At 42.3% G+C, this 23,549-nt stretch overlaps 1 protein-coding gene across 1 annotated transcript in view; it reads left to right on the forward strand.

The window, feature by feature from the left end:
* Positions 1–23,549, forward strand: part of PRMT8 (protein arginine methyltransferase 8) — a 121,271-nt gene that overhangs the window by 2,030 nt on the left and 95,692 nt on the right. The window lies entirely within an intron of this gene.

Below are 23,549 nucleotides of genomic sequence, written 5' to 3' on the forward strand. Positions count from 1 at the left end.
GATTTGCTGCACCGGGAAACGCGCCTCCACCATGGCACTGCGTTCTAACCCACCCAGCTCCTACCGCGCTCCAGCCTCGCTCCCCCCCTTCTCTTAATAGTTCTGCTGCGGCGACAGCCCGCGCGAGCTGCCAGTCTGGTTAAAAGTCTTAGCCCCGAGCACGCGCAGGCTCCCTTACAGTGGATCCTGACCGTGCCCGGGTGGCAAGGGCTCTCATCTCTGCAAACGCGTGTGGTGTGAAGGTCTGGGAATGCTCCAATCGCCCTGATATGAAAGGAGCGGAGTTCTCTTAAAAGACTATAATTTCCGCAATAAATCAAAGGAGCATGCCTGCTCCTGCGTTACAGCCTCCTGGAGTACCGTGGTAGCAGAGGCTTCTATAAATAGCAAGAAGTCAGGCTGCACATCTGTAAACTGCCAGAGTGCTGATGGCACGTACTGTACCACAGGTCCCACAATCCTGGCCAGTAGTGGAGGCAGAGAAACCCCGTTGCTTAATTTTATAACTCTTCATTGTTCTTAAACGTGTGCGCGTGTGGGGAGAGGCATAGGAGCTGAACTCGTTAACTTTCCTTTTCCATTGAAACTTGATATCCATGCATATGGGAGGGGGGGGAGAAGAGGAGAAGAGGGTAAATCTCATCTTCTGCTGTCTTGTGTAATGCTGCTCACACTTCATTATGAATTTGCAGGGATGACTTTCTTTAAAAAGCAATCTATTCGGTAATTAATTGTATCCTGGTTACTGAGAAGCAGAATGCTAGGTTTTTTACTCCCGTATCACATATGCAAATGAAAAATTTTAGAGAGGAGAGCAAAATTACAGACTGGCATGTTGCAAATAGATTTTTCTACTGTATTTGTCTATACATGAAGCCAGCAAAGTTAGATGAACAACATCTGGTAAAATATTGCCTGGAATTGATTAGCTTATTAATTTCAGCTGTTAACACTTGATTTTTTTAAAGACGAGACAAACCTGCATAATTAGTAATGCAACAGATAAAATATTGGTGCATTTTTTTAAATGGGTTAACTAGTCAAAGACCCTTATTCAGTAAAGCTATAAAATGCTAATTTGGAGTCACAATCTGCATTCCTTAAGCAGCCCTCTTTAAACTTACCCTGAAGCTAGTGCCTGTTTTGGCAGTAGAAGGAATATAAGATGGGGCTCTTCATTTATGTCTTTTCATAATGAAGTTAAGTAGGATACTCAATTTGTGTAAACCTGCTCCATCTGAAGTCAGTGGAGCTACACTGACTTACATCAGCTGATGATCTGGCTGCTACACTTAATTTTCTAAAGAACTAAGGTACTATGGTGACAGGCAGTATTTACAAAAAGTGAGACTCAGACAGATGAGAAGCTAAAACAGTTAACTAATGGCCAAAACATGTCACTGCCAAATTATTCTAAAATTATCTGGATCATACTCCTATTGATTTCATGCTTTTAATAAGAAAATTACATACATTTAGAATTATTATTTTGTGATTAAATACTCTGGATCACAGAAATCCACCACACATGTGGTGTGTAGACTGCTCCTTTTTGCGCAAAACCCCCCCTTTGTGTAAGAGCTGTTCTTCCTCAAAAATGGGGGTTGTGGAAGTGATGAATTTTGACTGAGGCATCGTACTAGATGGGTTGTGACATGTCACCATTGGAAAATCAGTGTGTGACATGTCTTTCAACTTGACTGAGCAGCATGCTCCATGGCCCAAAATCTTGCATCACAGGAGAGCAGAAAGATAATCTAAGATAATGAGGGATACAGATGTGCCAAGCACTTTTCTTAAACAGTACTGAGTTAAAGCAAAACAAATTTAGACCCAGTCCCAGAAACCCTTGCTCATGTGAATAACCCCACTGAAATAAATGAGACTACATAAAAGAAGACTGTTCATGCCAGTGGGGGTTTACAGGGCTAGGCCCATATTTTATCAGTTTCTAGACATTTACAGTGTTAATAGTGTTTTATATGCAATATGGGCTAGATCCACAAAGGGATGTAGATACCAACATAACACTTTAGGAATTTAACACAACAATGTAGAGCCCGCTCAGAGGCTGTCCAATCCTGTAGAAACTTCAATTCTTTACATACCAAAGTTGTCTGAGAAAATCAACATGGTGCCTAAACTTCTGCCTGTGGGTGTACACAAAGCTGTCTCAATTCTGATGCTGCTGAGCTGCTCAGCACCTAAGTCCTGATGAAGTCCTCAATATACCCCATCTATCTTATCAGTGGCATTTTAGATTTAGAAGTCATTTTAGAGACCACTTAGCAGCATGCTTACTGCATTGGACCCTGCACAAAACAGTTGTTCCACTTTTTATAAATTATTCAGTATTCACTGGGCTAAGAAGAGAGTGTGGGATGATTTTATACTCATCATGGTTAGGGCACCAATCTGGGAAACCCAGGTCCAATAAATATTTGATTATTTTATATACAGTGTAATGATTTCAGCAGCAGAATTTGAGACAGCCCTACATTAGAATATGCTATAGCTCAGGGGGGTAGGCCAATCACTTTGAGTAGGAAGCCTAGGTCCAAGTACCAGCTCTGACCTCTGTACTATAGGTATAAGTTCCTGAGTTTTTCTGTAAGAAAGGACTGACTTGTCCATGAACCCCAAATGGAGATAAACATCTTCCTCGAGCCTAGATCTAGGCCCCTAACTTTATATGAAGGTCAAGGACTAGGCCACACCCCTTTCCTCAACATTTCACTTCTGTTTAGCTTTGCTCCCCTGTTCAGTGTACTGGTTTCTCTGAATCCCATTTTTAGGTGCCTTACTCTCCCCATGCGGTATACGGGGAGCCACTGGGCAGCAGGGCAGCTAAAGTTATATATCGTGATGCTGAGTATAAGTCCCCCTTTCTGATATTGTCCTATAGGCTTGATTCAATGGACGGTGAAATGAATGAAAACCCTGTCTTTGACTTCAACAGGCAGTATATCAAGACCTGTGTTTCTATACAAAACACTCATTAGAGAGCTATTTGCCAACATTACTACAAAGAACTTCATCTTCAGGGTCTTTTATATTTATTTATACAGCACCTTGTGTACATATGGTGCTTTACTGAAAAATAAAGATGGGGCAGACACCAAAAGCCCTCTGTGCATAGTGTTCCACATGAAGACAATGGAAGCTTCACTCACCACTGGCTTGCAAAATTTGGCCCAAAGTCCATGCCTGATGAGTGTACAGTCAAAAAGCCAATTCTACAGAGCTTTTATCTAAGGAACAACTCCATTCATTTCAGTGTGAAAAGGGCTGTGGAATCAGTGTCTAAATAATTGGACTGTTGCTGTAAATCCATATTCACATGAACAATTCCATGTATATCAGTGAGACGTCTTGCATGAGTGATGGGTTTAGAATAGTACCTTATAGGAATAATGGGAGGCAGAAAGATAGAAAATAAAGGGGAAAGGAAAATTGCTTTTGGAAGAGCATTTATGCAAAGTGTCCCCAACATTGCTTGGATTGCTTGGTCTATTGTTTTAATGTGGATAGGCATGAAGGAAGGAAATGTCAGTTCTAGAGTTGAGTTTAGTAATGGAAAACAAGTGTAAAGAAATGAAGTTTCAGGAGGAGAGGGTGTATGCTTGATACATATCTTTCAGAGTGTAAGGCCAAAGGGACCCCTTAGATCATCTCAGCAGGCTCCAGCTGAAATTGTGCTCTTCTTGTGCTAATTGCTGTACAGGCTCCTAGGCTATGTCTACACTACGAGCCTCTTCCACAAGAGGAAATGCAAATGGAGTGCTTATTTGCATATGTTGTGCTCTCATTTGCATTTCCTCCTCGGATCCTTTTGTGCAAGAGGTTTTTACACAAAAAAGTGCTGTGTAGACTGCTCCTTTTTGCGCAAAACCCCCCCTTTGTGTAAGAGCTGTTCTTCCTCAAAAAATGGGGGGTTGTGGAAGTGATGGATTTTGACTTTGAGGCATCGTACTAGATGGGTTGTGACATGTCACCATTGGAAAAATCAGTGTGTGACATGTCTTTCAACTTGACTGAGCGGCATGCTCCATGTCCCAAAATCTTGCATCACAGGAGAGCAGAAAGTTGCAATGCCAACTATGATAAAACATCTGAGTTAGAGGCCAGATCCTTAGCCCGTGTGCCCATCAAAGCTGGCTGGCAGTGTTCCTATCCTATGAGAGTTTGAAATTTTGAATATTTTTCCCATCCCAAATCAGGACCAAAACTCAGAATTCTGAAAATGTTTGTGAACCAAAAAAAATTTCAGCAGGGATCAAGTATTTTGAGCATTTTGAAACTTTGGTTAAAATAGCTTTTGAATTGGGAGAGTTGTGGAAATTGACCCTACCCTGAAAATAGTTTTGGTTTTTGATAGATCCGCATTCTGTCAGAAAATTCCCAGCTGCTTTATGCTACTGAGAATGAAAAAAACCCAAAAATCTGTCGTGGAGGGGCACCTGAGAGTTCCCTTGGCACAGGGGAATGCTCAGGTAATGTAGAATTTAAATAGGGTGGGTAGCAGAGTGCATTCCATTCCCTCTTATCCTCAGCAGGTACTGTGCCTCTACAGCCAAGATACTTCTCTAGTTTATAAAGGGGGCTGTTTTGGTTTCCAGCCATTCCAGGATTGGGAGGATGGAATGTTTGCTGAGAACCACCTTCCTCTCCATACTTCAGTTACAGGTGAGGATTACACCCAATTAAATTAAATGCACTCTATCCCTCCTCAGAATTAATCCCTCCTCAGAATTAATACAATCTTCAGGTTGTGAGCTCAAACAATGAAAAATCAGAACATTCCCAGAAGTAGGACATATTTCCCAAGTTATCTTGACCCATTGCATAACAAAGGGGAGCATTAATGATATAAAAAGCAAGATCCATAAATGTTTAAATTTAATAAGAATAATAGAGCTTAGACAGAGAAGACTGACTGGACCATCTGGTCTGTTTTCTTGCCAGTATAGACTTGTTCACTACAACACATTTGTTAATGTCCAGTCTAATTACACTTTTGCTGTTTTGTAGTGTGGAATGTGCTGGTAGTCCTGGGGTCATTAAGGGACAGATTGTGCTTATTTTGGGAGTATTGTGGTTTTATGTTGCTCCCAGAGGGTATGACTACACTACAAAGTTAATTTGAAATAACAGCCATTATTTCAAATTAACTTTAATAGTGTCTACACAGCTAAACTGCTATTTTGAAACTTATTTCGAATTTGGTAAACCTCATTCTACAAGGAGTAACACCAAATTCGAAATACCTATTTTCAATTAAGTGCTGTGTAGACACTTAATTCAAAATAGGGGGCCTCCAGCCCTTCCCAGGGAGCCCTGGAGGCCACTCTGGGCACAACCAGGAAAACTTACTCTCCTCTCCCCCAGCCCCGGAGACATTAAAGGGGTAGACCCTGGCCACAGTGCCTGTGCCAGCTCTAAGCCTGCCAGCCCAGAGCCAGCAGTGGCCACCGGGGCCCCTGACCGTGGCCCCAAAACATGAGCCAACAAGCCACTGGCAGCCAGCCCTCCACCGCTCCCCAGGAACAGTCTGCCAGCTCCCAGGAACCTGACAGGGGCTGGAGAAGGCAGGCGCCTGCCTGGTCCAGGATGGAGATCATGGACCTTATTCAGGTTTGGGGGGGGGGGATGCCCCAACTTCCATGATCTCAGCCCTAGCTGGAGGAACATGGCCATCTATAGTAGGATAACTGCCAGCCTGGCCACCAAAGGCCACATGTGAACCCAGGAGCAAGTTTGCATGAAAGTCAGGTTGGTCCGGTGAGACCCCCGTCCCTGAGCTTCCCCTCCCCTTTCTTCCCCTTGCTTCCCCCTTCCAGCTCCCTCCTCCCAGGTTTCCCCGTCACCTCTCCCAACCTCTCTCTTCCTCACTCTCACCTCCTTTTTCCAGTCTCCCCAGAGGTCCAGCCCCTCCCCCAGTTTTTTCAATAAACCCAGTTTCTATTTTTGAACATACGTGTCTTTTATTTGACATCAGAAAGGGGGGCTAGGGACAGGTAAGTGGAAAGACGTGAGGAAGGGATGGGGCACGAGCCCCTAATGGGGAGGAGTGGGGAGGCTCTGAGGGGTGGACACTCTCTCTCAGGGCCTCCTGGATCCTGACAGCCCCCCAATGGACCCCCAGATGGCAGCCTGCAGCAAGTGCAGCCGGTGTGATGGAAACTACCCCATGAGATGCACCGGTGTGCCCAGGGGCAACTCTGGCTCCATGTGGCCGAGTGCTGTGGTGTCCTGAGTGTGGGCACTCAGGGCACTCCAAGATAGGACTGCTTTGCTATCCCTCATCGAGGTAGACAAGGAAGTGGGGAACCCTGAGAACTGTCTGTTCAGGGTGGGGGTATGGTCCCTTTAAGCACGGAGCTCAGTTAGCCTCAGGCAGCAGTCCCCCACACTAAGTCCCAACCTGATGCCCTGCTGGCACTGGTTCCAGTCAGCCTTAACTTCGGTTCAGCAAAACGCTATTTCGAAATAGTTTGTGTATAAATGTGTTATTTCGAATTAGCTTAATTCGAATTAACTATTTTGAATTAAATTAATTCGAAATAGTGCTGTAGTGTAGACATACCCAGAGAGTGCTAGGAGTGTGTATGGAAGGTGCATGGAGAGTGTGTACCCTACACGGGAACATGGGAATTGCCATATGGGATCTGAACTTTGCTTCACCGAGTTCAGTGCCCTGTCTCTGACAGTGGCTGGCACTAGATGGTTCAGAGAAAGGAGCAAGAATCCATGCAGAAGGTAGATGGGGGATAAGTTGTCTGGATGGACCAATCTGGTGCTGCTTGGGTGCTCGGTTCACAATGGAGACTGTTGCCTCACTTCCCCCCAAGCCCAGGGCTGATTTGGGATAGGAGGGTAGCAGAGTTTTGTCCTCAACAGTACTAGGAGAGGACAAGGGAACAGGACACATTCTAGTCATAACATAACAGTGACTTTTTACTTGTGGGATATTTTTAGATCAGTGATAAAAAAAGGCAGTGGCAGGTGAATAGTGAAGTCATTTGCTTTGGGCTCTGAATTCAAAGCACTGTGCAGGCTAATATGCTACCCACTAGCTTCAGCAGTGGCTTGATGAGGGTTGGTTCCCCTGAGCTATTCCAGCATGTCAGGGGGTTCACACCCCAGTGTGCCTCAGTGCCCCCTGACTGTCTTCATATAGCTCCTCTCAGGGCAGAATAGTCTGTATGGGTTGCTCATCATAGGCACACAGCAGTATATAACTGGCCCTTTAAGCAAGGCCGAGTCCACAAAGCCATTTCTAACTGTTGTAGCAGGGCACACCCCAGGTAGGGGGACCCGGGCCCACCCTACTCCATCGGGGACCCAGGCCCACCCTACTCCATCAGGTCCCAGCCCAGGGCCCTGCAAGCAACCAGGTAACGGGTCACTCCCTCAGCGGGGCCATCCAGCCAAAACACACCAAGGTTCTCGGGCCAGGAGGGGCGGCTCCCACTCCTGCCCTGGGCCACTTTCTACCTGGACTTGTCCAGCTGGCTGCAATCTCCAGGCCAGCATCCCCTCAGCCGGCAGTCTCTGGGTGGCACCAACTCACCTCCACCTTCCTCCTGGAGTCCCTGGCAACTGCTGGGTAAGAGCTCCCTTCTCCTTCTCCTTCTCCTTCAGCTGTCTCCCTCCAAGGAGATCCTGCTCACTCTGCAGTCAGCCCCCCCCCTCCTCTCCCCTCCCCTCCCCTTTGAGCAACCTGGGCTTCTCTATATATACATGCCAGCTGTGCTCATACTCGCCCTAATGGGTTCAGCTGGCTTCTACCAGCCACTCGTGCAGTCCTGGATCTCTGCCAGCTGGGCTCTCTCTAGTCCTAACTAGCTCCTGCTGGCCTCCTTTCTGCTAGCCCCGGCTCCGGGCCGGAGTCCTGGTGTTAAAGGGCCAGTGCAGGGCAGGCGCCCTGTCACACAGCGCTTGCTTCTGCATGGCTGCTTCTGCATGTGGAGAAGCTGTGCCATGTTCTTTGTGCACCGCTCCTGAGCATGGTGCCAGAAATGTTTAATCCAAAGCCAATGGGCAGAGAAGCTGACTGTCAATCAGCAGACTCATTGGCTATTTCCAGGGGCTGGAAGCCTTAAGTGAATGAGCTAGACAGGAGCTAAATACCTGCAACTCCCATTGACTTCATTGGGCATGCTGGATGCCCAACAGTACCTGCTTTATGGTCAGGTCTGTACTCTGGAAAGTGAAGGGAAGGGTCAGATAGATTTGAAGTTTTGTAATAGCTTTCCTACCCCATATTTCTTTCCTGTGTGGGAATGAACCCTACATACAATAACATTTAAAACATGTCCATATTAAGGAGCAAGGGAACTAGGCTTATAGCCTGATGTGACTCCTCAGCCACTAGTTGTACTGGCATGCTACAGAGGTCCCCTCAGAGAGGTATAGTGCTGTCCGCAGCTCAGAAGTTGCCCGTCCTTAGAAAGTATGCAGTGCATACCAATGTCCCTCTAATTTTTTTCATCCGTATGTGGAATAAATTTTAATTCTGTGCACCTAGGCACACTAGTAGAAAGACATGCTGCCAGCTGTGGGTGCTTTGCTAATCAGCGGGGTGGCATTTGAGTCTGTCCTGGGTGACTGCCTAAGCACTCATCTTAAAGGGAACACTGGGTGAACTATCTCTACTCATGGTAGCTCTGCCTGGCTAGTGTCACTTGTGGGTATTGTCTTCATGAGGATCTTGTATGTTCTGAGCACAGATTTTGTCCTGCTGCTGCACAGGGGCACAAAGGAGTGGGACATCTCTTGAACCTTTTCCTCACCCTTGAATGTCTGCACAAGGTTGGACACAGTTTAGCTCATAGCACGCAATAGGAAATTACAATGGAGAGAGTACTGAACCTAGCAGTCGAGAAGATGCCTTTGCCTATAAGTCTTCAGCTCAGAGAATATAATAACACAGGCATATTTTAAAAAGTCAGTGAAAATTTTGTCCCTTTTGTCTGTAAACACAAAAATTGAATCTTGCTTTGAAAAATTGGACTGGAAGATGGATTATTTTGGTTTCATTGGATTAATGATTTGGAGAGCTAGACATTAGAATTGGAAAGGAGGAGGATTCAGGCAATCACTGCCAAAGCTGCTTTTTTGAAAACTCTGTTAAGTGCAGTGATGGAAAATAATTTATCCTTGTATTCTGGGAGTGAAATGTTACAGCATCATAAATAAATCTAACTGTCTTCGCTTTCCAGTCAGAAGTGAAGATTCCAGTAACAAAACATATGTGAGGAAATTATGGAGAGAAACATTTCTTAGCTAAGATCTTAGTTCTGGGCACAACAAGTAGATAAACAGGCATTAAGATGTTACTCTCAGATTTAGGAACCCATGTTTAGCCCCCTGCTTTGTCACAGACTTCCTGTGCAACCATGGGCAAGTAAATGAGGGTGTGTATACACTTCAATCTGGAATTGTGATTCCCAGCTCAATGAGACCTAGCATACTAAATAAGAAGGGAACCTGCCATGGCAGCACAAGGGGCTAGCCAATCTGAGTATGTACCCATTCAAGATGCTAGGCATATATGAAGGCTGGCTAGCCCCTGCTGTGGTGGCATCTACTGCCTATTTTTAGCATGCTACCTTGATCAGAACTAGTGTGGGTATGCTTCCCTGTGCCTCACACTTCCATCTCAAGTGTAGATATACTTCTAGTCTTTATGCACCCCATTTCCTCATCTGGGTGTGCCTCCTGCTTCGGGTAGGGGGCTGGACTCAATGACCTCCTGAGGTCTCTTCCAGCTCTAGGATTCTATGATTCTATGATAAGAACCCAGCGCTGCCCTAACAGAAGCAATCTAGAGATACATACTTTAAAGATGGGGAAGCGCTCACATCTATATATAGATGGGGGCTGTACATAGATTATATAAGATCTGAGGTATGGGATACATGCATTCTATGCAATTTTGATCTAACTTACATTGATAGATCAGGAGTAATTTGATTAAAGCTAGTGTGCAAATAAAGATTGGAGTCAGGCCCGGGATGTATTATATTTCCTTTCTTCTCCCTCATTCAGTCTGAGGGCCTCTTTATTAAATCTCTGGGGGAGTATGAGGAGACAGGGACTAGAGTACATTTTCTCTTTTGAAACAGAATTTCTGTCTAGATGCATATGGCAGCTAGCGTAAATCAGTATAGTCCATTGAAATCCATGGAGCTCTGCCAACGGACACAAACTGAGTATCTGGCATGTTGTTTTTTCTCCTGCATGCTTTGATGTTTTTTTACTGTGTTTATGGAGGATGAATATTTTAAATAATAGGTTTTTTAAAAAAAATTATAGTAAACACAGAAATCTATGTGGAAGTGATGTTTTGGGTCTGTGGCAGGGCACTACTAGGAAAGGGGCTGTGTAAATATCCAGTGCTTGCCTAGGAAGTGTCTTCACTTGCCAGCCTCTTTAGAAGGAGCTAAAAGACTGGGAGGAAGTAGGAGAAGAGGGACAGAGACCAAGAAGGGAAGGTTAGGTTTAGAGGGAGGAAGAAGGTTACCAGTTGATTGTTGGTCAGGCCTGTGTGTGGCCAAGTCATGTAAAGAGCCATAAATAGTAGGAAACAGATAGTTGGATATAGACACAAAATAGAGAGCATGGGTGTTGCATCAGCTTGGAGTGTTGCTGATTCTTTAAGGGTACGTCTAGACAAAACTTCCGTCGACAATTTGCGTCCAGACACATGGAGTTCTGTTGACAAAGCAAGCCGCTTTGTCGACAGAATTCCGTAGTCTGGACGCAACGTTACAGGCAATAACACCTTCTGTCGACAGAACTCTGTCGACAGAAGGTGTTTTGCCTCGTAAAATGAGGTATACCAGCGTCGACAAAACCGCGGAGTTCTGTCGACGTTATGTCGACAGAACTCCGCGGTAGTGTAGACGCTGGTATTGTTTTGTCGACAAAAGTCCACTTTTGTCGACAAAACTAGGTAGTCTAGACACACCCAAAGGAACGAAGCCAAAAGGCTGAATCCAATGGGGCATGGTGTGCAGCCAGTTACAGGATCAAACACTCGTTCATTTATTTACCCAATAAAGATCAGGCCACATCCCAGAAGCCACATCTGTTCCCTTTCCCCCACAATCAGATTTTGCTTCTTGCCTTATTGTATGGCTCAGCCAGCTGATACAATAGGAAGCATCACAGTTGGATCCAGTTTCTTCGCTCGGGTCCTGATCGTATGAATTATTAAGCACCTTCAACTCTGATTGACTTCAAAGGCAGCTGAGGGTGCTTAGCATTTTGAAGCATTGAGCCCCATAGCTATGTCTACATGGCCAGTGAAAGAGTGACTGTAGCACACAGAAGCATACCTGTTCTAGATTTAATCTAGCTAGCACAGGTAACAATGGTGACATGGGCTAGCAACCCAAGGATGTACCTAGAATCCCTGGCAGCATTTTACATTAGCCTGTGCCAGCATGGCTTCAGTACAATTATTAGCCATACAAGCTAGATTAAAGCTAGCCTGGTATGCCCTCCCAAATATTGTATGTGTGCCTTCTATACCCCTTCACTTCTATTGAAGACACACTGTGAACTTAACTTCCTGCCTGTGTTATTCAGACTAACACATATTGGAAAGGACTCTTCCACAAGAGAGTGGTTCATCTAGGATTTCATGTCATTGTCCTCCAAAATGTTAATTAATTGCTACAATTATTAGATCATTCTGCCTTCATGGACTGAAAGCTCGATCCTGCAGTGGGAGAATGTAAGCCTACCGCATCTCAGAGCAAGGGTGCTCCTGTGGTGGTGGTGGGAGGGGATTGGTTATATTCACTGGATGAAACTATTGGGCAGCCTGTGTGGTGGTTGTGCAACTGTGCAAATGACAGTCAAACCTCCAGGGTGAAGGTTCAAGAAATGAACAGGCAGTTTATAGCTGTGGCTTCCTGGTCGAGGATTGAACAATTAAACTGGCTATGGCTCTGCTCTTCAAAAGAGGACTTGATGATTAAACGGTCTATGTCCCAGGCCTCCGAGCTGGAGTAACAAGTAAGGTCTATGGTGATTTCAGCCTCCAGGATGGGAACTGCAGAGGAGGGGGATCAGGGCCCATCCTGCTCCACTGGGTCCTGGCCCAGGGTATTTGAAGTAATGGGTGGTCCCATCACAGAGTCAGCAGGGAAATATGGGATCACTGAATTGCCTCCTGGCAGCACAATGGAACCAAAGTTTTTTTTCTGGGATACTTCCCATTGTCTCCTAAGGAGGATGCTCCATTGCTCCTGGGACCTAGCTCCCAGTCTCATTGCCTTTCTTTCACTCTCACTATTGTCTGTCTCCTCGCTCCGGAGTGGTTGCCTTTTCTGCCTGCTGCTGGGCTCTTCTGGTGGTTCAGCTGCCTGAAACGACATCTGGCTCCTTCCCTGGTCTAGCCCCAAATGAACTGAAAAGCATAACTTTTATACTACCTGATCCATCCTTGTACTTCCTATGAAGGGGGCAGGAAGTTGTGCCCAATAAGGTGACGGTAACCCCCTCTGTACTGAAGAGAGGTCACTGTGTGAGAGCAGCACTGGGCCAGTGGAACAGCTGGTGAGCAGAAGGGAAAAAGAAACACATTTCTCATCATAGACTAGTGTGCATTTTTCATCCTTTTCATTTCAACCGTTTTTAGCGCTTAGTAATTTTGGGCTCATTTTGATATTGCTGAAGTTAAGCATGGTGAAGGTGAAGTTTCCCTTAAGTGAAAGGCCATTATACCTTAAAACAAAATTCATTTAGTTAAACAAAATTTGTTCTATAAGTGCATACATAGCATGGGATGGGCCACCTTAGAAAATTTTTGTTGGAGTTGGGAACTGAAACTGAAGGAGTGAAGTGGAAAACAAGAGAATGGGGAGATGTGTTCATATCAGTTAATGCTAAGGCCGTTCATTATTGTCAATTCACAGCAGCAACCACAAAGAAAATATTCTTCCCTTTAATTTCCTGCCAGAAATGTTAGGAATGAGGGAGCCACAGGTATGGGTGTTGTGTTAAACTTCTAAAGGAATGGTTCAATGCAGTGGTTTAATTATGCACCTCTCTCCTCCAAATTAAAAAAATGTCTCTAGTTTACTAATTTTTATTTATCTTTACTTCAAGAAAAATCAACAAAAATGATTAATTAGTATATTAAAATAACAAAAATATATTTTAAATAATATTAGGAACATATTTTACATAGATAATTAAAAATAACAATCAATGATCCTTAATAGACAATAATATAAATAAAGGAACATATAATAAATGACAAAATAATTATATTTATTATAAAGTTACTGTAGGTGCCTTTAGAGTGGCAAATTCATCAATTATATAACTGAAATCTATTGTTTGGGATATTTCATGTTCAATGGAGAGAATTGACAGTCCTGATAACCTCTGCTGCCCAATACTAGAATGTAAGTCATTTTTAATAACCTTTAACGTACTGAAGCTTTGTTCATTGATAGCCATAGTTACTGGCAAAGTGAGGAATATCCTAAGAGCAATAGATAAATTTGCATATGACTCTACAAATGAGTAGTCATATAATAATTGTAGTATATTAAGAGGTGAGGCTGATGATAGGTTTTTTGAAATTGAGGGTGTGATATGTTTGATACAGAATTTGTTACTATAAAAATCGTTTTACTATATCATTGCCAAATTAATAGCATGTTTTTTCAATTCAGAAACATCTATTTCTTGGATAACTGATTCTGTTAAAAATGAAAAATCATCAGCGATTTCATTTAACGCACTATGTCTCCCATTTAAGTGAGTTATCAAGGCATCAAATACTTGGTTTATCTCCATTATGTAAGCTTGATCTGAGGCCAAATTAGATCTGACTCATCGGGATCTAATCTTTTAACTCATCTTCTTTTTGTTGGTAACTCAGGTAAAATTTATAATTTATTGGCTAGTTCATGTGCTTCTGTTCCTAATATATCTTTAATAGTGCAATTTTTGATTTCTTAAATTGTGTTTTTTAAACAAGCAATTAATTTAACAGCTTGATAAACAGTCATATCTTTCTTTTGAAGAGCTAAATTAATAAATTCTACGTGCTGGAGAATTTTATTCCAGACATATAAATTATAAATACATTTGTAATCTATATGTTTGACAGAACTCTCAGCTGCATACATTTGGGGGGAGGGGGGGTCTAAAGAGTCTTCAGAAACTTTTTGCAGAGCACATTTTATTTTTGGTAGCTGATCATGCATAAATTTTATAGCCAAAGATTTTGATGACCACCAAGTATCACAATGTTGATTTAAGATAATATCTACACAGTTTGTTAAAATCTCCCATCTAGCAACAGAACTTGAAAAAATACAAAAAATCTTTGGGTTGTGACAAAAAATGTAATTATGTCTGCTGATTGTTGAGCAGTATAACAAGATAAATTTAAGGAATGTGCAAAACATGGTATAAATGTAGTTAAATTATTTATCTGTAGTACTCTGACCTGTACTCCCTTGTATATCTCTGTCATATTGGTGCCATTATCATATGCCTGACCACCCACATTTTTATATCAAGCCCATCTTATTCAATATTATTAAAAATTTCAGTTGACAAACCAAGTCCAGTTTTTTTTATAAGATACTATAAAACCTATAAAACTTTCTTCAATCCTAACCTTTCTTTCACAAACATAAACATATCTCATAACTTGCAACATTTGTTCTTTATGTGAACTATCAGGAATACAATCAAATATCAATGAATAATATTTTGATTTTTTAATCCTACTAATGATTTCTAAATGAACTTTATTTCCTAATAAGGCAATGAATTCATTTTGAACTGCAGGGGCAAAATATCTTACAGAACCCTTTTTATATGTGTCAATATGTTTTTTCAATTGTGGGTTGTAGTGACTAATTAATTCTATTAAATTTAGAAAGAGGCCAGACTGTGGGTGACCAATTTCTCAGTTGTTCCTCTAAGCATAATATTATTCCTAGCACAAAAAAGGATAACATCCAGAACTGTTTCTACCAATTTTCAACCATTTTTCTAATAATTTTCAGTCTAAATAACTTTTCTTATGATCAGATGAATTTTCGAGCTCTTTCAATCCATAAAAATGTTTCCAGTCTATAAAACCTTTTTTAGAATTAGCAATGTTTGGCATCTGTTTCCAAATATACAAGAAAAGCAAAAGACGGAATTCTGAGTTTTTAAATATATCAATCAGTTTCACTCTGCAGTCTGTTCATTTGATAGCTTTTTCAAAAAACAGCCTAGCAAAAAATGCCATCCATCTTCAGATACTGAATTTTGAAAATCAGCATCTTTCCCTTGATTAGGATTGTGTTCGACAAGCCAGCATCTTATTTTATCACTCATGTTTGTGTGGCAAAGCTTCTTGATCTCTATTGTTTTCAGGGTTGTTTTCTAAACAATCTTTGGTTTCTTATTCCAAATATACCTCTTTATCTTCAGCTTCAAGTAATTGTATTTGCTATTGCAGATTTTGATTTTCACCCTGATTAGTACTTGCCTTATTAGTCAATCATTTTGTTCACTGTTTTGATATTTTTTTATTTTCATCTTCTTTTGCTCTTTTTCTCCTTTGAAACTTGGCTCCAGATGGATGATTTGACATGATCTGTGAGATATTTTAATAAAATATACTTATTACATGTCATTAATAAAATATAAATTGTTAAATTTCAGAATACAGATACATGTATAAAACATAATCTTTACTTACTACTAAGTGTTTTTATATATAATATATTAAATTTAGACATAAGTTACCAAAATATTGTCTAATTTATATTACTTTAATTTAATTTTTAGAATTTTGAAAAGTTACTTTTGACAGGTAATTGAGAAGTTTCTGAATACGTCATTTGTTTAGGGAATTTGAAGTAAGCCAGCCTATTTAAAATGTCGATGAATGGAAAAGTGTTGTAGGAAATCAAATAACTATGCCAAGCCTCGTGACAGGCTCGTGTAACCCGGGACTTAGGTTAGCATGTGTTGTGCTCTTTACTTTTGCAGCTTATTATTTTTACTTATTGTGTCTTTACACCCCTGATTATGATACACCCGAGGCAAGCACCCCACTTGCTCCGCCCTTGTTATGGTACTGGTTGTAAATACCCTTTTTACTGCTTGTAAATAAACAACTAAGTTTTCACAACAGCTCCTAGAACAGAGATTCCCAAACTGTGGGTCATGCCTCCCTCTGGGAGCAAATGAACATCCTGGGGGCCCTGTGGAATGTGAGCCAGCCCGCATGGTGAGGCATGAAGGGAGTGCCACCCAGCCCCATTCTGCCACACCAGCCCTGCACCTGGCCCCAGCTACTGGCCACAGCTGCAGCCCCACCTCCACTCCTGTCCCCTGGCCTTGGCCGCAGCCCTGCTCTTTGCTGCAACTTGGCTGTCAGCCCCCACTCTTAGCCCCTGGCCTCCGCTCATGGATGCCAGATCAGGCTCCCAATCCTCTGCCCCCTCTTCCCTGCCTCCGCCCTGCTGTAACTCTGCTCTTAGCCAAAGGGGTCACAGAACACATTACATTGCTGGTAAGGTGGGGACACAAAGGAAAAGTTTGGGCACCACTGTACTAGAGACTCATGTAAAACATAATTTTTTGGTCTGCCAACTAGAGTGAAAATGACGTCTGCTAGGCTTTAATTACACAATACAGGATTGCCCAATCACGAGACTAGAAAGTACACCATGTGACTCTGGTTGGGATGGAGAGCACAACTAATCTGAGATGAGATTAAAAACAACATTCAGAAAAGCACAAAACATTAATTTGAGTGAATTTTGTTTATCATTCCCTTGAAATCTTTAAACCAACTTTTTACCAGTTTCAGCCTGGTTTGGCAGATGCTTCACCAAGTCCAAGCTTGATAAGTTTCATGTGAATCAGTGTTGTGTGTTGAACATAGAGCTTTGTTACTCATGATCCAGTAAAGCAAAATAAGTGGAGAGGGGGAGGTGGTGAGGTGATGCAGACTGATAGGCTGGCAAGAGTTCTGTGCTCAGTGGATGTCACAAGGCACCTTTGAATATACACCTCTGTCAGTGTAAGTCCCTCAGGGTATGTCTACACTACCCCGCTAGTTCGAACTAGCGGGGTAATGTATGCATACCGCACTTGCTAATGAAGCCCGGGATTTGAATTTCCCGGGCTTCATTAGCATAAGCGGGGAGCCGCCATTTTTAAATCCCCGCTGCTTTGAACCCCGTGCAGCGCGGCTACACGGGGCTCGAACTAGGTAGTTCGGACTAGGTGCCTATTCCGAACTACCGTTACTCCTCGTGAAACGAGGTGTACCGGTAGTTCGGAATAGGCACCCTAGTCCGAACTACCTAGTTCGAGCCCCGTGTAGCCGCGCTGCACGGGGTTCGAAGCAGCGGGGATTTAAAAATGGCGGCTCCCCGCTTATGCTAATGAAGCCCGGGAAATTCAAATCCCGGGCTTCATTAGCAAGTGCGGTATGCATACATTACCCTCCTAGTTCGAACTAGGAGGGTAGTGTAGACATACCCTCAGAGCTTCTCCTGCTTTCAATTTTCCTGAATTGCATTCAGGTAGCCACTTCTCCTCAATGGCAACAATCATACGAGAAAATTCCTAAAATGACTTCTAGAGGTACCATTTGCCTGTGCTGGATTAAGCACCTATCATCTCCTAACCATGCTATACTTCTGCTCTCTTGTCTTCTTTGGCACTGTACATTTCAGTTCAGGACTGAGCTTTGCTCATGTTGCTGAGCACTATGTATATTTCTTTAACCAGGTGGAAGATTTCCTGTCCTGTCATTGTGTAAAATCTTAGTCCTGAGCTCTGGCTCTCCATTTCAGAAGCTGACAGGATTGACTTGTTGTCAAAAACAAGGATATGGAAAATTAAGGTTGACACTCCATTCAATTTATTTCTTGATTGAATATTGCAGCCAATATGGAATATTAAACCAGTGTTCTCTCATTAATATTTGGCTTCAGAATAGCTGACTGAGTTAAAGATAGATACTCAGCTAGAGAAGAGCAAAACAAACACAGGCCATTGTTTACCTGCACCTGATAGAAACATTACTAGCCCTCTGTACTCTAGACATGGATTCAAATATAGCGTAGAAAGACTCACCAAAAGACCATGGTGCATAATGATAGGCGTAGTCTGATTAGAAAGCCCTGCCTGCAGAGGAAAATTGGGGCAAGAGACTCCTGAACTACAACTCCCATGCAGAGCTGCAGCAACATTTTCAAACAATTTTTTAAAAAATTTTTTGGTTGAATTTTTCCAATTTTAGGCCAACATTTTTAGTATTTGAATTTCTGGGGAAGTACTGACATTTTCTGCAGAAAAAAATGTCCCATTTTTTGGATCAACTTTGTCCTCTGTAGCACAGAGAATATGTGGCACCCAGCCTTCAACATTATGTTGTCCTTCAGACCATGTCTAGACTGCAGCGTTTTTCAGGGAGGTATCCCAGAAAAGCAATGCTGTGTCTAAAGAATGTGTCTGCTTTTTTGGAGAAATTTCCAAAAAAGCAATCTTGTTCTTTCACCATCCCTGTAAACCTCATTTTATGAGGAAGAAGGGATGCTTGAAAAAACAGGTTTTTCCAAAATTTGGCGCCATGTACACGTGCCAAATTTCAGAAAATCCTCTTTTGAAAGAAAACCGGAAAAAGATACGCAAATTACAGTTCGCAATTTGCATATCTTTTTCCGACTTTTCTTTGTATTCTAGATGTAGTCTCAGGGTCCAACTGAGCCCTGTATTTGCACAAAAATGAATTGCAGTGGGAGTATATATGGCTTGATCTGTCTTTCTGACATGTATCTACCATCATGCATATTATTCTTCTTTCAAGTATTGATGGCAGAGCAAGTGTGATAATAGTGCAGTGTTTTTGTGAGCATGGGTTTAGAAAAGGTTAGCCTGTATAGCAGAAGGAAGATTATAGTCAAAATTATTTCTTGTGTTTCTGCTTTTTCATACCTTACATTCCATTTTCCTGTTTTTTAAAGAAAATAAACTTTTTTTGGAGTGCCTGAATGTAATAGGAGGTTAAAGGAGTTAGATACGGTTTTAGACTATGAGAGTGCTGTCAATTGTTACAGTGAGGGTGGAATTCTATTCTTCAGGGATTCTTTTCTTTTACAAGAAACATACATTTAGACAGCCTCTAGGCAATTATTTCATTGAAAAAATATCTCTGTACACCCTTCATGTCATCTCTCTACCTTCCAGCTCTCTATTCCTTTTCTCTCCATCAGGGCAATAATGTTCCTAAGTGCTCATAAAATATTTCTTCTAGTTGTATAGTGGCAGAAAACTGTAACAGTTTAATATTTGTTGTTTGAAAGATCTTTTTCCAGATAGTGTAACTACATAGTAAATGGAGATGGTCTGATCTGACACTCATTGTATCCTGCTGTAAATCCATCAATTTCAGCGGATTTAGTTGTGATTTATAGTGGTGGGAGTGAGTTCAAAATCACCCTGTTAAAATAAATGTGATACCCTGTATTTACTTAAATATGCAAATGACACATACAATTGGTATTTATCATATTATGAATTCTTCAGCAGTCTCCCTGGCTATTGGCTTCACCCTGAAGATAGCCCCAGGGTTGGGCACTGGCTTCTGTCTGGAGTGGTTGCTGCCCCGCTGTGGTCATTGCACAGTTTGGCTGTTCCTCCTGCCAGACCCCTCCCTTTCCATTTTATGAGAAATAATTTAATTCCTGGCACATACCATTGTCCTGGCAAAACCAAACCCTGACCATGCTTTAAGTTAAGAGAAGAGGAAGCTGCTTACCTAATTTAATGATGCTAGGTCTTATTGTTTACGAGGAGTTCTTGAACAAATGGACGCAGGATGGACAGACAGATACATATTTCTAAAAAACATATAGATAGATTTGAAGCTACATTCTAGTTGATATTAGCATTGTTAGCAACAACTGATTAGGGTATACAGTAAAGCTAGTATCATATGTAACATTTCTCATGGGCCTAACCAAATCATAGTGGAGTCAATGGAAAGACTTCCATTGATTTCAATAAGCTCTAAATAATGCCACACATATTTTTAGCATTGAATACATGTGAGCATCTCAGTAAGGGTCCCATTCTTTAATCTTTATTCTCTCTGAATAGTACTTATGCAAAAAAAACAACAACCCACTTATCTCACTGTGCATAAGACTTAATCAGCATGGCTAGTTATTCATAAATAGGTCTCAGTTCAGCAAAATATTTAAGTATGGATCTAATTTTAAGCACCAATATCCAGGCCTTTGGGATCAGGCCCCTGCAGGTGAGACAGGGGCACCTCCACACTACACATGTGCTCCCTTTAGTTTCCTGGCTGAACACTTTGCTGAATTAGGCCTTACAGGATGAAAAGGTTAGAATCACAAAGAGATGGTGATGCTGAGCATTGCAACGCTTAACTTTTAAGTTTCTAGAAAACCAATGGATTCATAACATCCGAGTTAGGTGCTCAGGCTTCCTATATAATGGATAGAGGGAGATAGCATGCTGGCTTTTGTGAATCCCATTCTTAGGCACCAAAGAGGCTCCTCACTGAGCTAGCCAATGGCAAATGTGAAGGAGAGGGGTGTATCCTAAACCCTGCCTTCTCGGGGAGCTCAACACCTAAGTCCAGACCAGAGAGAAGCAGCTCCCTTTGTTCAGGACTCTCTGCGGTGAATCCTCTTCAGGCATTTCTTCATCTTGCAAGCAGTAGATGCAGCCACCACTTCAAAACTACTCAGTGGACAGAGTGTTCTTCTCAGATGTGGGAGACCACCGCTTCAAGTCTTTCCTGCACTAGCCTGATGCAAGGAGGTCTGAATAGGGAATCTGCCACTACTCAGATGATTTCCCTAGCCAGTGGGCTCTTGGGTGGTCTGATGCAGGTCTCATTCAGTCTCTCTGTTGAAGTTGCTCCACTGTGAATAAATAAATACCTAAATATTAACAGTGTCAGAAAGGGAGTGAGAATAACTCTATAGCCTTGTGGTTAGGACATTCATCTGTGAGGTGGGAGACCCAGGAGTCAGTCCCCCTGCTCCCATGGCTTAAAATAATTAGAGTCTAATTATATATACACAATGAAAAGCTTCAGCTAGAGAGATCGATGGAATCCGTGTCAGAATATCCCATAGCTCAATGGCCATGGAATGCATCTGAAAGGTGGCAGATCCTTATTCAAATTCTTTCTTCCCTTCAGGTACAGGTGAGGGAGGATTTAAACTGGGGGTCGTCCACATCCCAAGTGCATGGGCAGCGCATAATGGAGGCTGGGAAACTTTTATTTCCTCTCATGCACCCTGCCCTGAGTATGGACCTGCAGTGAGACTTAGAGCTCTTCCAGGTTGTGGTAGGGGGCTTTGGGCTCTGATGGCCCGGGAAGGCATGGGAGTTCATTGGGGGGGGGGGGGGGGGGAGACAGAATTTGGTGGGTCTTGGGCAGAAGGGGGTGAGACAGGGGCCTAGCCTCCCTGAATGGGGATTCTTACACTGCACATGTCCAAGTGACTAGACTAATCACTGGGTTGAAAGTTATAAAGGAAATCCTCTCTCATAGCCGAGCTATTCTAGGTGCTGTGGGCATGGCTATGGGATCAGGCCCTTGCAAGTGAGAAAGGAAGGGGAACACCTATCTTCCTTTGGTTCCTGCATTGCACTGGGTCTTAGATGCATGGTCACCTAAAGTACATGGGTGACTAAGGACTGTCTTGTGCAAACAAGTAACTGTTTACAGGGTTAGGCTTTTGTAAATACCAGTGGCCTCCAAATCTGGGATTTAGACAGCTAGAGTGGCAGTTAGGCACATAAGTCTCTTTGTGAATCTAGCTGTCTGAACTTGATCCAAAGCCTATTGAAGTCATCAGCAGCAGTCTTTCCATTGGCTTCATTGGGTTTTGGAACAGGCACTGAAGTGACATTAACAGGATTTATGTATGCAAGTTGAGAGTGGAATGTACTCCTTAGGCCTGAAGCTATGGGTTGCTGAGCGCTCTATCAGAAAACTCTTTCAATGAGATTTCTGTTTAACATAAAAAACAACAGTGTATCTTTCACAGTGTCTGGCACATCACTTCTCTTCACATATAAAGGTTTTAGACTTGGTAAAACAAAGCTAAGAATTGTTAAATGACCAGCTATAAGTAAATCCACTTTGTTAAGTTACATCCGTCTAGTGTTTCATGAACATAGGACTGGAGAAGACATATCCCCTCTTTATTATCAAATGAGGATTAGCCAGCTACAGAATATAATGCATTATTATTCTAACAACCTGCAGACAGACTATCTCAATTACCTGGCAGTAAAAAGTTTTTCATAAACTGTGTGTTATCACTTCAAAAATACTTTGGAAACTTTGGTAACTTGAAGTTTAGGTTACTAACATGTATTTTTCCTAAATGAGTTGAGATACCACTGTCAGCTTATTCGGCTAACCTAGGTACTCTTTACTTGGTCTTGCTGGACCAGACTCAGAACCCCCTTCCAGCTAAGTACACAAGTGGGACCACACCTAACTGCAGAGTGATACAGACATTGAGATCAGCTCTGGAAAGACTCAGCTTAAGGAACTTGCCACAGCCCCAGATATTCACCTCCTTTGGAGTGCAAATCCAAGATTATATGAAATTTGCATCCTCCCTCAGGCTAAATCTACACTACCAGGTTATTTCAAAATAAGTTATTTTGAAATAAAAACTCCCGAAATAACTATTTAAAAATAAGCTTATTCCTCTACACAAGCAGGAGTTGTTATTTTGAAATAACAAGCCCATCATTTCAAAATAGCAGGCTTGGTAGCGTGGATGCTCACCTTGTTATTTTGAAATAAGGGGAGTTATTTCAAAATAACTCCCCAGTTTACTACAAATTTGTTTATTAGCTACAAATGGTGCATGTTAAGTGATTAAAGAGGTAGCAAACAGAGCAAAGCAGACTACCAAGAAAATAAAGCAAGGTATGCAAACTAAGCTTGATTCACTAAATAAATCAGATACAAATAATAATTCCTCATCCTAGATATTGTTTCAGGCAGATTTCTTCATAGGCCAGCAGTTCTCCCCGCCACCCCAGATTTGTTTTCTGGTGTTTTAAAATATCTCTCTGGGTAGGGAGGCCAAGGAGAAGCAAAGTGAAGACCTTCATTGTTCTCTTCCCCCACCTTATATAGAATCTTCATAAGGTGGGAATCCTTTGTTTGTCTTCCCCCCTTCCCCCCCCCCCCCCGGAGTAGAAAATTTCAGCAGTCCAAGATGCAGTTTAGTATCAAGTGACCAGGTCACCTCACTCAGTAGCAACACAGCATCCATAAGTCAGTAGCAATATGGAGCTATATTTCCATAATATGGAGAGGAAAGCCAAGCCTTTTCACAGTTTATTGTCCTTGCTGATGGGTTATCAGCCCTGTCTGGCTTTTTCATTGGTGTACCTGGAGAGTTATCAGGGACATCATCCAAATTAATGTATGTCTACACGGCAGACTTATTTTGAAATAAGCTATTCTGGAAGACATACTC

The sequence above is a fragment of the Pelodiscus sinensis genome, chromosome 1 (genome assembly GCF_052426305.1).
Source record: "Pelodiscus sinensis isolate ZL-2025 chromosome 1, ASM5242630v1, whole genome shotgun sequence".
In the NCBI taxonomy this organism is placed as follows: Eukaryota; Metazoa; Chordata; order Testudines; family Trionychidae; genus Pelodiscus; species Pelodiscus sinensis.